The sequence below is a fragment of the Dipodomys ordii genome, unplaced genomic scaffold, assembly GCF_000151885.1.
Source record: "Dipodomys ordii isolate 6190 unplaced genomic scaffold, Dord_2.0 Scaffold1, whole genome shotgun sequence".
NCBI classification, from domain to species: Eukaryota; Metazoa; Chordata; class Mammalia; order Rodentia; family Heteromyidae; genus Dipodomys; species Dipodomys ordii.
The window spans coordinates 1,915,959-1,931,625 of record NW_012267217.1 but is presented as its reverse complement, the minus strand read 5'-3'; positions in this window follow the sequence as shown (position 1 = coordinate 1,931,625).

The following is a 15,667-nucleotide window of genomic DNA, read 5'->3' as shown; positions in this document are numbered from 1 at the left end:
GGTAGAAAGATTTGATCACAAGGGACAAGAAGGGAAAAGGAAAGCAAGAGGGTAGAGAGATGGAAATAATTCTAAGAAGCATTTCAAGAAGGCTGAGTGGGCCGAACACCAATGGCTCAAGCTTGCAATGCTAGCTAGTCAAGAGGCTGAGATTCACAGGATTCAGTTTCAAAGGTGGTGTCTGGGGGTGGGAGGGAGGAATATCACAAGACTCCACCACCAAAATAATTAGCTAAAAGCTGGGCTGGAGGTGTGGCTCAAATGGTAGAGTGCCAGCCAAGCAAGCAAACTGAGTGAGTAGGAGCCTTTGAGTTTAAACCTCATTGTCACCAAAACAAACAGGCCAGGCATAGTGGTGAAGTCAGAAAGAAGTTTTCTGGAGATGAGGAACAGGACTTGCAAAAGAAGTTAATTCAGCCCATAAATCAGATCTGAAAAATGCAAAAAAAAACGAGAGTGATAGTAGATGACTATAATCCCAGCACTCAGAATGCTGTGGCAGAGAAATAAAGGTCAACCTGGGCCACAGGGAAATACCTTGTCTTAAAAACTCTCAATAAACAACAACAACAAAAACCTCACAAATTAATAAAAATCAATTATCTGACTAGTTTCCAGAACTCACTAAGCCTAATTTAGCAAAGATATATTAAACTTCTGTTATTAGTCTAGCTCAGATCCTTGGAGTGCCATTACTTAGCTCTTTTAGAGCAGTAAGCTTTTTAAAAAATTGACATATTAGTCACAGTCTGGGTGAAGGAGTAGAGCAGTGTTAGTTCATAGACTGTGTCTTCAGCAACGCCTGTCACCACTTCCATAGTGTAGATTTAAAGTGAACTATCCTACCTTGCTCTTTTTCTTTAATTATTAGAAAGACAGTCAATGATGGTCCATTTTCAAGACAGAGCATTTGACACTCTGTGGAAAATTACCAGCTGCTTATTTGCATTGTGATTTACAGACATGATGGATCTTGCATCGGAAAGTCTATAGACAAACAGCACTGATTAGAAAGAGGCTAGATATCAGGAGGAAGAGCATACAATGAGAAAATACATAGACACCGTGTTTATGAGAGAAAGCACATACACAGAACAGCTTGCCCACTGCAAAAGAACAGAGAAGTGGAGACAGCCAAACGCTCACTTCTAAAAATACAACCAACCTTGAGCTGTGCATATTCAGATTACCCAATAGGAAGTTATGTAACTTAGGTGACAGCTGGGAGAGAATGTAAAACCTATAATCCTCAATCAGGGAGGAATTGGGGGATGGTCCTTGGCTTCTTATAACTGCCCAGGGCACGCCTTCCCATCAGACATCAGACCTTCTAAGACCACCATTAAATTCTTACTTTGGCTGACTTTCCTGTCTCTGAGTCTATCCTTTGTGCTTGAAGAATGTGTTTCATACATTAATTAATTATGAAACTGGAGTGCCAGAATGTGGGTGATATGAGACCTGTGCAAATGTGTGATGAGTGTTATGTCTATGTTAATGACAGCCAGTAAATTCACAGGATGAGTCTCCACCTCTCCTTGTTCATTTATGAAACTCTGAAAGAAAAACTGCACCAGAAACTTGTTGAAGGTGCCAAGGAAGACTCTACTCAAGACTATTTCAGTAAGCATCAGGAGTATTGCAACAGCAGAGAGCTTGAACTCAATACCACTGAAGCAACAGCAGCAATCCTGTTTTTCTTTTCAAAAACTTTCACAAAGCAGTTTATGAGCGCAACATATCTTGATCAGTGTCACCCTTTCAACATGCTCACCCATCCCTCCTCTACCCACCCTTTCCTTCACTTTTATTTTGTAGGATTCTTGACAACATTCTCTCTTTTTAAAATCTCTTCTCTCTCCTTCTCTTTTTCTCTCTGACTCTGTCTCTCTCATTCTCACACCCCTCCACACACATACACATACACGTACACACACACACGTACATGCGTGCATGAACACACAGAGACTGGCTGTCTTCTCACTTCCTACAGGACATAAGGTAAAAGTTCAAATTTTCTTATATGAAGTTCTGGCAAGTTAGACCAAAACTGACTGCTGCTCCCACCCTCTTCCTACCCACAGACACCATCTGTTTCATCGTTATCCCAACAGCCCCGGATTACCTACAGCTCTGGAACAGACAGAAAAGAAAATGCCCCAGTATCAGAGCAGGAGCATGGCCTGGGGAAATCAATGGATATTTGAATTCCAAATCTAGGCAGGCTATTTATCCTCTCGGTGCCTTTTCTGTTTTCCAACCCACAAAACACTGATAATGCCCCTCTCCTGTAAGAGCTAAACTGGATGACATGTCTAAAGTGCTCCACACAGAACCTGTGCCTTTGCATAGCTGTTGGCACCCAGCAGGCATTCACGTGTTATGGTGACACTTGTGCCCAAGTTGTTCCCTTGAAAATTACCTCGAATTGTTTCCTTCCAACACAAAGTATCACCTCCTCTCAGAAGCCCATTGTGATTTCCTAAGGAAACAGTAACTGCTGTCTCTTCTGCAGTCCCTAACATTCAGTTCTGGCTTCAATTAGAATACTATAAGTTGGATTTTCATAACTTGGTACTCGCCTTTCTCTTCCAATCAACCATGAGGTCTTCTCACATCTATCTATCTATCAAATGCAATGCACATAGTAAGCTGACAAATGTTTGTTGAATGGCTGAATGTGTCCCTCTCTCTTCCAGACAGAATTTTTATTTGAATAATGGTAGAAAAAAATTACACTGTAACTTTCCTCACTGAAGCAGGAGCAATGGTAGGAGAGAGAGTGGAAAGTTAAATCTTTCTTCAAATTTCCCACATACTTCCATCAACTCTCCACACATAAAGCCAATTTCATTCTAGAGTCTTTGACTGAAAATTATTTTGGTTTCCCATAGAAGCATGAGGGAAATTTTACGACAGGAAAAGATAATGCCTACAAAACCTTTTCATTGTAAACGTTGATTATTTATGAACTGTTACAGGAAAGGGACCCTCTGGATGCTGGCACATGGGAGAACCCTGCCCCCTACCCAATTTATAATGAATGAATGTTGGAGTAAATCTCTTCATTAACCAGCTAGAAAACATGATTTATGCTCCAGAGTAATCACTCATCTCTTCAGCCTCAAAAACTCCAGACTCTACTTCCTGATGATTCTCTCTGATGGAACAGTCCTTTGCTGACCATCTAAGAGCAAGGACGACTTCAGGTGGACTCCATGAAGCTGGCAACCCAGAGCAAACACACAGCAGCCCTGTCTGGAAGCTCATGGGTGGCTTTGGCTGGTGAAAACTGTCATTCAAGCAACTGAGGCAGGAGCCCATTAAAGGCGTTAATATTACATGATGTGGCACGGAAAGCTTATAAATAAATAACCAATGAACATTCCCCATGTCTCATTCGCATCCAAGTTGTTGCGTACCTGCCTCGGGCCTGGCCACAGGAGCTTGTCCATGCCGTGGCAGAAGTGACCTTCAAAAGCCAAGAAGGAAGAATTTCTGTCATCAGGATGTGGTGACTTTTGTTGCCTTAATCATTTAACCAAGAAACCACTTTCAAAACATAGCTACTAACCCACCTTCCACGGTCCATGGTTAGAGGTGCTTGATTTAAGATGATCATCCTGAGCTGCGAGAACAAAACACAGATGTTAGAGTTTCAGGGGGAAAAATGTACTATTGGGGACCATTAGTAAAAAATACTGTTTAAAATATATAACATATGTAACTATTAAATACATAAAAATCTAATGTACCAAGAGGCAAAACATGATGAAAGTTGCTGAATATTTTAAGTGCCTATATTGCTGCATAAAATGGTTCTGTGCGGTAGAATTTTCTATTGCAGGAGATTTATGAATTTTTGTCAAAGTGGTAGATCATGCTGAAGTCAGGGGAAATACTAGCACACTTTAGGTTGCTTTCTATTTTTAATTAAGTTTGAAACTGCATCTTTGCACTTGTGAGTGTGCATATAAATATATGTAAGTGCAGATGTGATTAACAATAATGCTGATCTATGCAGACATTCAAATTCACTCACAAAATGACCCCCTCCCACTTGCCGAGGAATTCAGTTCATTGAGGCTGGGTCTGGGTAACTATAATGAGCTGGAAGTAGAAGACCAAAACTCCATTAAGGTGGTTCACTTTTGCTCATTTCTAACAGCTTGGGAACAATTACTTACATAGCTCTTTAGGGTCCTTCTTTGATTCTGACCTTCAAGATGAGCCATGAGGACTAAAAGCTATGGTGATGATCAAATTCATTCATGTTGATAAAGGTGGAGACTGAACTTGAGTAGTTGATTAAAGTCTATCTAATGCCTCTCCTCAGGAGAAAAAAAAAAGAGAAAAGGGCTCAAAAGCACCCATGAAAATTAACTGGGGTCCAAGTGACTCAGGACTCAAAATCCTAAGCAAGAGATAAAAATGAAAATCAAGAGTAATTAATTTCAAGTCAGATGTATAGCAGTGAAATTCTGAGAGGAAGATGGACAGAGCAGAAAGAAACCACTAGAATGCAAGCAGGCAACTCTCCCTGGAGTTGAGTCTTGAGTCATTTTTCCCCCTAAACTGTCCTACCAACTCCAGTCTTCCAAATCAACTTCCAGTTCCCAAATTACTTGAAATTCAGACCATATAAGAGATCAATCAATATGCTTGTTTATCTTGTTCATCTTTATTATATGTTCATCTTTACTCTGCCTAGATTTCAATTACGTTTGGAGGTAACTACATCTCATCTATTTATGTTTTCCCTAGGATTTGGCACAGCTTTATATACACACTAAAAATTTCACTAATAGCTCCTTGGTTGGATCACCATACCTCTTCTAATGTTTTCACAAGATATATAAATATTTTAAATATATGAGTGTGTATTTTATTTGCTGTTCACTTTATTCTGTAATGCTTTTTTCACAATAAATACAAACCCAACATTATTTTTCCTCTTAGTGGCTTAAAATGCCACAGAATAGCCCTATCACAATTTATTTATTTATTTCCTTATTGATAGGCATTGGGCATGCTATTATTTACTATAATATTACATGTTCTTAATATTGCAATCCATATTGCACAAAATAAAATTTCTGGCCCTATATCCCTCTGAATTGTAGCAATGATACACATCTATCTTCTACTAAGTCTTTCAAAGTCTAGGATTAAACTTTCATTTAGAGAAACACAGTTTCCACTCAGTAAGCATTCACCAATTTGTTATTTAACAGCAGTAGACATTTGGGCTTGACATGTCCTGATACTGCTTTAAATCTCTGCTCTGTCCATGGTTGCTGTCTCAATGTAAGAGCTACTATGAGTTAAATGGCAACACTTCAGAGATAGATGTGACCTAATCAAGCTCTATGAGGAAAATGTAGGATCAGCCATTATACTCGGGTCTCTGAGGATAACATCTTTGCTTTTCAATTACAGCTTTCCCTTATCATGATAGGTAACACTTTAAAATCCTTCTTTCACTACAAATTGCTTGTATGTGTCTGCTTAAGGCCATTTGACTTCATAGTCAAAATGTAGTTCAAAGGGACTTACCTAATCTATTTCTTCTAAACAATGAAGCTAGTTTGTTGAAAAAAAATATTGAAGAATCTTCTCTGGCAGCTTTGAACACTGCCCAAGGAAAGGGCAACTTCAGGGAATGGTTGACTACTTTGAAACCCTAAGGAGCTTTGTAGCTAAGTAAGACCTTATCACCTCTCAACAGCTTTATGCAAACAGTATCTTTCAAGCTTCATCTAAAAGACCAGTGAGCAGCAATTGGGAGAATGACGTTTTCCTTTGTGTCAGATTATAGAGCTCAGCAGTTCTAACCTTTGTGTTCTATTATATTTCTGAGCTAAATAAGGAATTATTTATTACCAGAAAACGGTGATATTCAGATCACAAGACTCCTCAGAGCTTTGACTTTGATCCTTACGCATATGTAGAGATTTGGGGAGGAGAAGGCTACTATTTGGAGAGAATTCTAAGATCTACTCTTAGAAGATGCCTTTGCAGATGGAAGATGCTCTGGGCTCTTCCTCCTGAATTGTGAGCTAGCCTGTCTTACAATGCCTCAATCTCAGTTTGCTTTGGTAATGCATCTTTCCCTAGGAGTTTAATCATTCCATTTTCCCACATGGATGAAATGTCTTTCCCATACCAAGAAATTAACAGATGTATTTAAAGTTTTAATTTGATGGAAGTCTCTGATAAAAGAAACCACCAAGGGATTAAATTATATTTTTCCATTAATGTTTCACAGTGATAGCATAGGGAGTATTCATCACACAACAGAAAGAAGTCTCCTGGGAATGCATTTTGCAACATTCAATTTGCAATATGCAACTGAAATGTTCTATACAGTTTTTACTCTTCTCCTGAACAGTATTGGGTGTTCTGAAAGCAACTGGCAAATTGTCAGTTAACAACTTTCAATACTCTCTGAATACTGTTTTGAGGGTAGACTATTCCTTGTGTTCTGGGTAAATCAACTAAGGAGTCTTCTCAATTTTTAAGCATAAAACCAAGACCCCCTTGTTAAATGGAGATATGCAGGCTAGTGGCTACAAAGCTCTAACCAACTCTGATAACATAAAGTTGCCTTTGGTGTGGATAATGTTGGATCTCTAACAGTTATATTTTATTCAAAGAAATATTCTTTTCTTTGTATGAACTGCATCTTCTTTCTCTTTGCCCATTCTAGGAGTCTGGCAAAGATAAAGGTGGGATGAGATGAGGGAGAAAGAAGTTAGGGAGAGAAGAGACAGAGACAGATAGATGCAGAGAAACAGGAAAAAAACTAGGAGAAACACAGAAAGAGATACAGGAAAGAATCAGAGGCTAAGAGAGAATCTCTTTCTGGGGTCCAAAAGTATTGAGACATGAAGAAATACTTTGATTCTCTGTATGGGAAGTAGTTGATTCAAAATCATCTTAAGTTCAGAATTTATGAAAATGTAACCTCACTTAAATATGCTCATATTTTTATTCTCATGGGATGACTTAATTTCACTATACAGCATTTTATACCAAAGGAATAAAGAATTCTCATTCTTACAGATCTTTAAAGCAAATTATTATTAGATGGAAGAGAAAGTATGGTGGTTTTGCACTTAAATGCACTAGGTTACAGTTAGTAGCTATTGAGCAGATTTCAAAGTTGTAACTTCTCTTTTAAAAAGTCTACTTAAAGCAAGGCTTTCATGACCTGATTATTCTATCACCTGTGTTTTATTTTGTAAAGAATTATGTACTCTTTGCTATAGTGACCTAAGTAGTCCAACAGATATTTGTTGATTCAATTTTAGTTGACAGGAAATATACTTAGCTGCGTCTTGCTTTTTACTGGCGCACGTTTCTTTGGCAAGCAAAAAGGTGTACAGATAATGTGAGAAACATCGTAATTAAGGTCAATGTGTATATTCAGGAACTCCAAAAGAAGGGGCAACTATATAGTGCCCTGGCAGCCTTGGGCCTGTTACATCTTGGGGGTGGGTGATGAGAGGTCCTAGGCGATCTTCCACAGGTGCAAATGGAGGAAGAGTATTATAATCTTTCTTTGGTTATGTCAAGGTGTTCCAAAAAAAAGTCACAGTTGATTTGGATATAAACCATAAATGAAATGGCTCTACCTGAGCAGACTGAGATGGAAGCCAGTGGATGAAATTGGAGGAAATGTGCTTTCTGCTTGATGAGCAATAAATCAAATCAGTATTAGTGATCAAGACTCAAGTTTGAAAATAGTCCATGAGTTTCTGGGTTTGATGGAGAAACTTCACCAACACTTTCAGAGATGTTAGGTATTCACTGTTAGAAAGTTGGCCTTTGGGATAAGTCAAGTTTCTATCATATACAAATATTGCTAGAAAGTATGTCAGAGATTATTAAAGATGTATTCATTTCAAAGTGGGAAGATTACATGTGAGGGTACAGGAATCAATCCGAATGCCCAGCTTACATTCAAGTTCTACCACTAACAAGCTGATCCATTTCTTTTGCTATATCAAGAAATATCTGAATACCCAAAGTCTTGAAACACTATCGTTGCATTTTATTCTCAGCTTTTGTGGGTTAAGGATTTGGGTAAATGCTCATTTTACTGATACTTGGCTTCTTCTAGCATTGACTAAGATCACTCTGATTCTCAACTAGGGGAGGAATTGGTCTGTAAGAACTGAGACAGCACCATTCATGTGCATGCTTGGCACAGATTAAAGGAAAGGTTAGGACTGCTAACCACAGCATCCCATGTGACTCTCCCCATGTCTTGGCTTCTCCATACAGAGCAGCCTCTGGGTAATCAGAAATCTCACATGGCAATTCAGTGCTCTGAGAACAAGACGCAATGATCAAGGCAGGCAGCCATGCTGCCTTTTATCTTTTACATGAAGAAGTCACAACAGTCAGACACCATAAGGCAAAGTCATCCTCATAAACCCACCCCGATTCAAAAGAGAAGAGATATATGCCCAATTCATTAAGGGAGACATGGTAGCATGAAAATCAAAAGACAGTGGAAATTACCGTCCATTGCCTTTGCCATGTGACCTTTTATTTTTGGTGATGTTGAGGATCAAAATAGCACCTTGTAGGTGCTAGGCAAGGTCTGTACTACTCATCTCCTCCTCTATCCCTGAGTAATACTTTTTATCTCACTTGGTTTAAACAATGACAGCATTAATGACAAACACTTCATGAAATTATTATTATTATTATTTGGTTGATTGTGAGGCTTGAACTCTGGGCCTGGGCACTGTCCCTCAGCTCTTCAGCTCAAGGCTAGCACTCTACCACTTGAGCCACAACACCACTTCCAGTTTTCTAGTAGTTTATTGGAGATAGAATCTCACAGACTTTCCTGCCTAGTCTGGCTTTGAATGACAATCCTCAGATCTCAGCCTCCTGTGTAGCTAGGATTACAGGCCTGAGCCACCATCGCCTGGTTACTTCATGAAATTATTTGCGAGATAATACATGTTCAGTGCTTACTACATAGTGAGAGCATTTTCCACACACCACACTATATTTAGGTGGCAGGAAAAAAAGAAATTAGGGAAGGACAGAGAGAGGGCTCTAGAGAAAAAGTCACAAGTTGGGCATGAGTAGAATGACTCATGGGGAAGGAGAATGTTTACCAAGATTGCAAAGTAGCTGGGGAAACAACGCTCACCAACAGCTAACAGAAAACATTCTCAGCTCTCCAGTTTTTCTTAGGATTGTCCTGGGTAGGTTGTCAAGCAAGCAGTGGGAGATGGCTTGTTTATAAAAGTGGCTTTCATTAGAGACATCAGATTGTCTTCATTCCTGAGATTGCAAAGTAAAAATAAAAAAGGGACTCTACTTTTGACACAACTTGACATTGTCAGCAAAGAGTAATCTTTCTTAAGACTAAACAAATGAACACCAACCTTTCTGGGCCACTTTGGTGTCCTGGGATTTACCAGAGAAATGGAAGTATGTAACAAACTTTAAGTGAAATAAATGGATCTTTTCCAAACAACTCCCAGATGAGCCAGGTAAAGGAGATCTGTATTACAGGATGTTTTATTAATACTTAATGGAAAGAGCCAAAACCCCTTTGCACTTGGCAGTTGTGAAATAAGAACATGACGAAAGCAGGATGCCATATACATTAACAGTTCACGTAATACCAAAGCCATATTTTCTATGGTAAAAATAGTTTAGCAAGAATCAGTTGACAACTATTTAAATGATATATTATGCCATTTTAATGGCAAAAATACACAAACATGAAAGATAAAGCCTCTACTACATGTCATTGCTGGTTTTCTATTCAAATACACTGCCACACTTTCAGTTTATCATTCAAAAATATATTGATTATCTATTGAATATTAAAATTGTATTATAAGGAAAGCATAACACTTCAATAGTCTTTCAAGGAATATGCAACTTCGAGAATGTCAAAACTCATGGTAATTATGATTTTATATTGAAAGAACTGATTTCAACCTTGAGCTTTGAGCTTTCAATCAAATGAATGGGGGGGAGACAACTTACAATCAAATAAGCAGAAAAACATATATATATATACAACAGAAAAAAGCAAAACAAAAACATAACTAACTATATATTTACTTTTTTACCATGAGTACAGGCCCTGATACGCAGAAGGCAATACAAAATTAAATAAGATTCAATGACTATCATTATGAATGTCAAAATCTTTTGGAAGAAATAGAGACATACATCAATGACTTTATTATCAAGCTCATAAGAATAAAATATCATAACAGAGATAAAACATCGTTCTTCGAATATGTCTGGAAGACTGACTCTTGCCAATCGTTCTGAGTGATTCATTCATGGAGGTGGACAGAAAGATTTGAAGAAAGTGAGAAAAGGAAGGGAGTACAAAGTATGTGGACCAAGGATAGATCTGGGGAATGACTCAGTCTAAAAATCTAATGTACCATAAATAAGAAGAATATAGTTAATAAAAAACATTGCATAAAAGATGTTTGTTAAACATATTTAGCTCCTGTTTTCAAAAAATATTGAGTTAATTTTTTCACAATACCAATGATTTCCTATGTATATTCACCTAATAACATCATTATCCTTATCTCAAATAGAATAAAATTTATTTTTATTTATATTTTCAGTACTGGGATCTTATACTCGCTCAATAGGTTCTCTTCCTTAATTCAAGTACCTGTACTCAGAAAATACAAAAATTAATTGGGAGGTAAAGATAGGAGGATTGTGGTTCAAGAATAGCCAGGCAAAAAAATTAGCAAGACCCTAACTCAAAAAATAAGAGAGATATGGGGATACATGTCTACCACCCAGCTTTATGGGAGATAGAGGTAAGGAGAATGCAGTCAGCGGCCAGCTCGTGCAAAAGCATCAGCTTCTATCAGAAAACCAAACTAAAGCCAAAAGAGCTGAAATGTGGCTCAAATGTGCTTGCTCTTCAGGCATGAGTCTCTGAGTCGAGCTCTAGTACCACCAGAAAAATAAAAAGACAGAAAGCATAGTTGGAAGCATACATGTAAAATATTGCCTATGTGGGATGTTGCTAAAGATTAAATGGATGCCTTGCTTTTGAAGATGTTGAAAGTCTATAAGCTATGAAACAATGTTATCTTAAATGTAAGTGGCAGATTTTGTACAAGTCATGATAGAAATGAATGGATAAAATTGAAATGGACTTTTATCGTTATCTTAGCTTTTACTACTTTTCAAAACTTAGTGTCTATTATTAAAGTTATTCATAAAAATAAATAATATATCTGAAAGTCAGTAGCATGCTCATTCTTGCTCTTTCTTCCTCTCTACTCTCCCCTTCTCTAGCTCCCCCTCACTTTATCTTTTTGCCTATGACATTTGTCCCCCCTTCAAAGAAATTTTATTTCATCATTCTTGTATCAGGTGGCATCCTCTCCGAACTATTCCATTTTCTGTGCTGTGATTCGCAAGTTGTTTCTGATGTGTGGAGGAGTCACAAACCCTAATTGGTTTTATAACAAGAGCAGAAAGCCTATACAGTGTGAAGTCACTTCTACAGCACCTATTTTCTGTATGCAAATCAGACAGAAACAAATGTTTGGCCCCAGCTGGGCAAAATGTCCCATTTAGAATTCTTTTTCTCTTCTTTGTTCTTTGATGTTCTGCAAATGAGCTTTAGAACTCCACTCTTCACACAATTCAATTTTACAGACCCATTATCTGAGATATAATGTGGAGGTTAAATATATCAGGGCAGCCATTATGTGAAAATAATTAACAGTAATGAATAATGCACTAATTCCACTGATGAGAGATGGTTATATGTGTAATGAAGTGTTGGGGCAGCCCTGACAAATGAAATTAAAATATTTAAACACTGTTTTATGATATTACTTTGCTCATATAATTTCCTTTACCTACAATGAGCCACTTGGATTATTGTCATTATCTTGACAGTTCTGAAGGATGAAATAATGTGGGTTAATGTGACAGCGATTAGTCAGAGAGAAAATCCATCACCCGTGCCAGAACAGTCTGAAGCAGAAAAGGCCTCTGCTCTCTCCTGTTTCCAACCCGAGAAGAATGATACTATCAACATCACTTCAATATTAAATGGGTAGAATTATCTTGTCATTCACTTATGGCCTCTGAAAAACTACCTATTTGTACCTGTAAAGGAAAGGTCAGCCTTTTTTTAATCACCCATGAAAATATGGGGATATATTCTTCATATCAATAATGATGACAGGAACAGAGACAGGAAGAAGCGTGACAATTTACGGATTTTGTTCCCCCTTGATTTCTGCTTGATTAAATTTGAAGCTTGGGAACCAATCTATGTAGAGCACTCGAACTCATGGTCTTGATATCGAAATGATTATATCAGACTCCTAAATTGAAAGTACATCTACTGTTTTAATTTTGCTTCATGAATATTCCTTCCTTTTAACAGGCAGCAAGTTTGAATTTTAAAATCCTGGCGATGTGATTGCTCAACTTGATGCTAAAATTTCCTTCAAAATGTATGAAAGGAGAGAAGTTCATTGATAATATGAGTGGTAATTATTACATCACCAATTAATACTCATTCATATTGTCACATTTTAGTTACTGAAGTGGCTCTCACTTCCAGAAATTTTGTGACTATATAAATGCATCTTTAAAAAGTCTTATATATAGCTACTGAGGAAACTGAGATTCTAGGATCAAGGATTGAAGCCAACTCAAGAAAGTCCATGAGACTCCTATCTCCAATTAATCACAGAAAAAACAAACAACAACAAAAAAAAAACCAGAAGTGGCGCTGTGGCTCAAGTGGTAAAGTGATAGCCTTGAGCAAAAGGAGCTCAAAGACAGCGCCCAGGCTCAGAGTTCAAACCCCAGGACCGGGAAAAAAAAAAAAAAAAGCCTTATATGTTACCTGGGTTCTGGTGGCTCCCTCCTGTAATCCTAGCTACTGTGGTTTGAAGCCAGCCCAAGTGGGACATCAGTAAGACTATTATTTCCAATTAACTACCAGAAAGCTGGAAGTGGAACTGTGGTTTAAGTTATGGAGCTCTAGCTTTGAGCAAAAAAGCCAGGGACAGCATCCTAGGGCCCTGAGTTCAAGCTCCAGTGCCAACATCAAAACAAAACAAAACAAAGAAATACATACATACATATATATATATGTGTGTGTGTGTGTGTGTGTATGTATGTATGTATGTATATATATATATAGTTTTTACTTGATTTTTTTCCATTCAAAATAAGGGAGAAACTGTTAAAATTAGAACTTGATTTAGCATTCTCCGCGCCTATTGTTACAAGGAAACATTGTGCCTAAAAGAATAAAATAAGAACAAAAAATAAGACGTGTTCTATTAAAGAGTAAGGATAAGTTCTGCTGAAATTTGCTTAACTAATTCCAATATGGTGGAAACTTTCCTGCTCAACAATGTGTCCTTATTTAAAGTTCAAAAAGTAGCCTATTTTCGTAAGCCAGTATTTAAAGAAGAGTTCAATTCTGTCTCTCATATTTTAAGTCAACACATTTCCAGAGTAACAAGAGCCTCAACTTGATCCTCAAACCTTCCTGACTCAGCCTTGGGAACTCTGAACCCTGATAGCACATCTTGAAGTCATTTATACTCATTTCACAAAATGCAAAAGACCTCTGACAGTATCTCCACTACCACATAGCTTGAGTAAGAGTGTGGTCATCCTTAATGTCAGTCAGGTAAACAAGCAAATTCCAAAGTCTCACTTAGAGGCTAAAATGTTCATTATTAATTGGGAAGACAATCAAAATGTTTGGAAAGCCAAATGCATAATATAATAAAACTCTTTCTAATGCTGGGGTGTAAGATAATACATGCATAAACACCATTAGGGTTTTCATCAATCAAAATAGCATAGTCCTGCATAGAAGAGATGGTATTATATTTTTACACATACATATTACATATACATACAACTAATCTACATATATAAGATATATATATAACTAATCTAATTTTCAACATCATTTCTGAATGCTAATTCATTACCATCTACTAGTGAGACATCATCAACCTTTAACGAAAAGTCTCAAAAGATTAGAAAATATACACCACAGGGAAAACAACTCTGCTCACAGATTGGTACAGTATATGGCATCACATATAATATATAACTCTCTCTCTCATTGTAGGGAATACCCTTGAAAGTAATATATCCCTTTCCCATACCTCTTACATTTGTTTGGGGGGAAAACACAATTTACTTCAATTATCTGACAATGAAGTGTCTCAACAATAAATCTAACATTAAAAAATCATTTCCACCAAATTACTCCAATAAAATCAATGAAGGTCAGGCTCAGCTGTAGCAACAAATAAATGACATGCCATTGACAGACTAGATGGACTTAATTGTCATTTATAAAGGCTAAAGGGGGTACATAATCTAATAGAAAACAGATGTTTACTAAACAAAAAGTGGAAGCAAATGAGATGAATTCAGAAGGTAAGTTAAACATGAGTTTCCTTGGCTCTCCCCTGGCCTGCCCCTACAGTTAAAAAAAAATCCTGTATTCTAATTCCTGGCAATGCATATGGTTGATTAGGTCAATATTTATCTGCTTCAGGCTTCTCTGTGATCTTCCTACCATCTAAATTTTGAAGGCATGAAACAGATTTTCTGTTAATAGAAAATGAAAAATTGATAAAATTGAATAACAGTAGTCAGGTTAAAAGCAGTTTAACAACCATTTCAAAATTCTAGGAGCTACATCTTAGAGAATAGCAAACAATAAGAAAGACAGGCATTTCTCTGATACTAAAGTAATTCTCTGTCACAATATGCTTTACCAAATAGAAACCTTGGTTTAAACATTTTCAGTCTTTGGTTTAAAATTCATATTTTCACAGACAATGGAACATAGTGGATCACATCATAGAAATACTAATTGGTATTAGTGCTCCTCCAGTACATTTTAGTAATGTGTGCAATGTAATGCATGAATCAAATTACATACAACATTGTGCAGACTTCTTACAACTGACTCCTAAACTTACTTTAGTTGGAAGTTTCCAGAGTCCTGCTTTCTACTTACAATGGGCTCTCAATGATTAGTTTAAAAAAACGAAGGGGAAGCGGTAGGGAGCATTTGGAAGAGATCTGGCTATCCTTGAAGCCAAAGCTCCATAGAACCTTCAAAACTAAAAAGGACTGACTTCTTTGTGTAACAGAGGAGACAAAACCCACAAGAGAATCTTTGCTTGAAGGTCTCAGAACTGAATAGGCCAGAACTCCTTCCAACTCACCTGATTCCCTGGACAGTGATCCTACCACACAATCTCTTGATCTAAAATAATAAAAGAGAAGAAATATTGCCTTCATATGACACACAAAATCAAAATAGCTTTCTGCTTTAAAATATAGGGCTTATTGTTCTCAAATGTACCCACAATTATTCTCTCCATTAGCTAAAGGGGCAAGCAGCAAGCTATCCAAATGAAAAACTTTGCTTCTCCAAAGCATATGAGAAACTCCGAAGCATCAGGTCCTTCTTCTCAGATGGGTGCCCCACCACAGTCGTATATTTTTATTGGGGGGGCGGGGTTCGGTCATGGGGCCTGAACTCTGGGCCTGGGCGCTGTCCCTTAGCTCTTCAGCTCAAGGCTAGCACTCTACCACTTGAGCCACAGCGCCACTTCCGGCTTTTTTC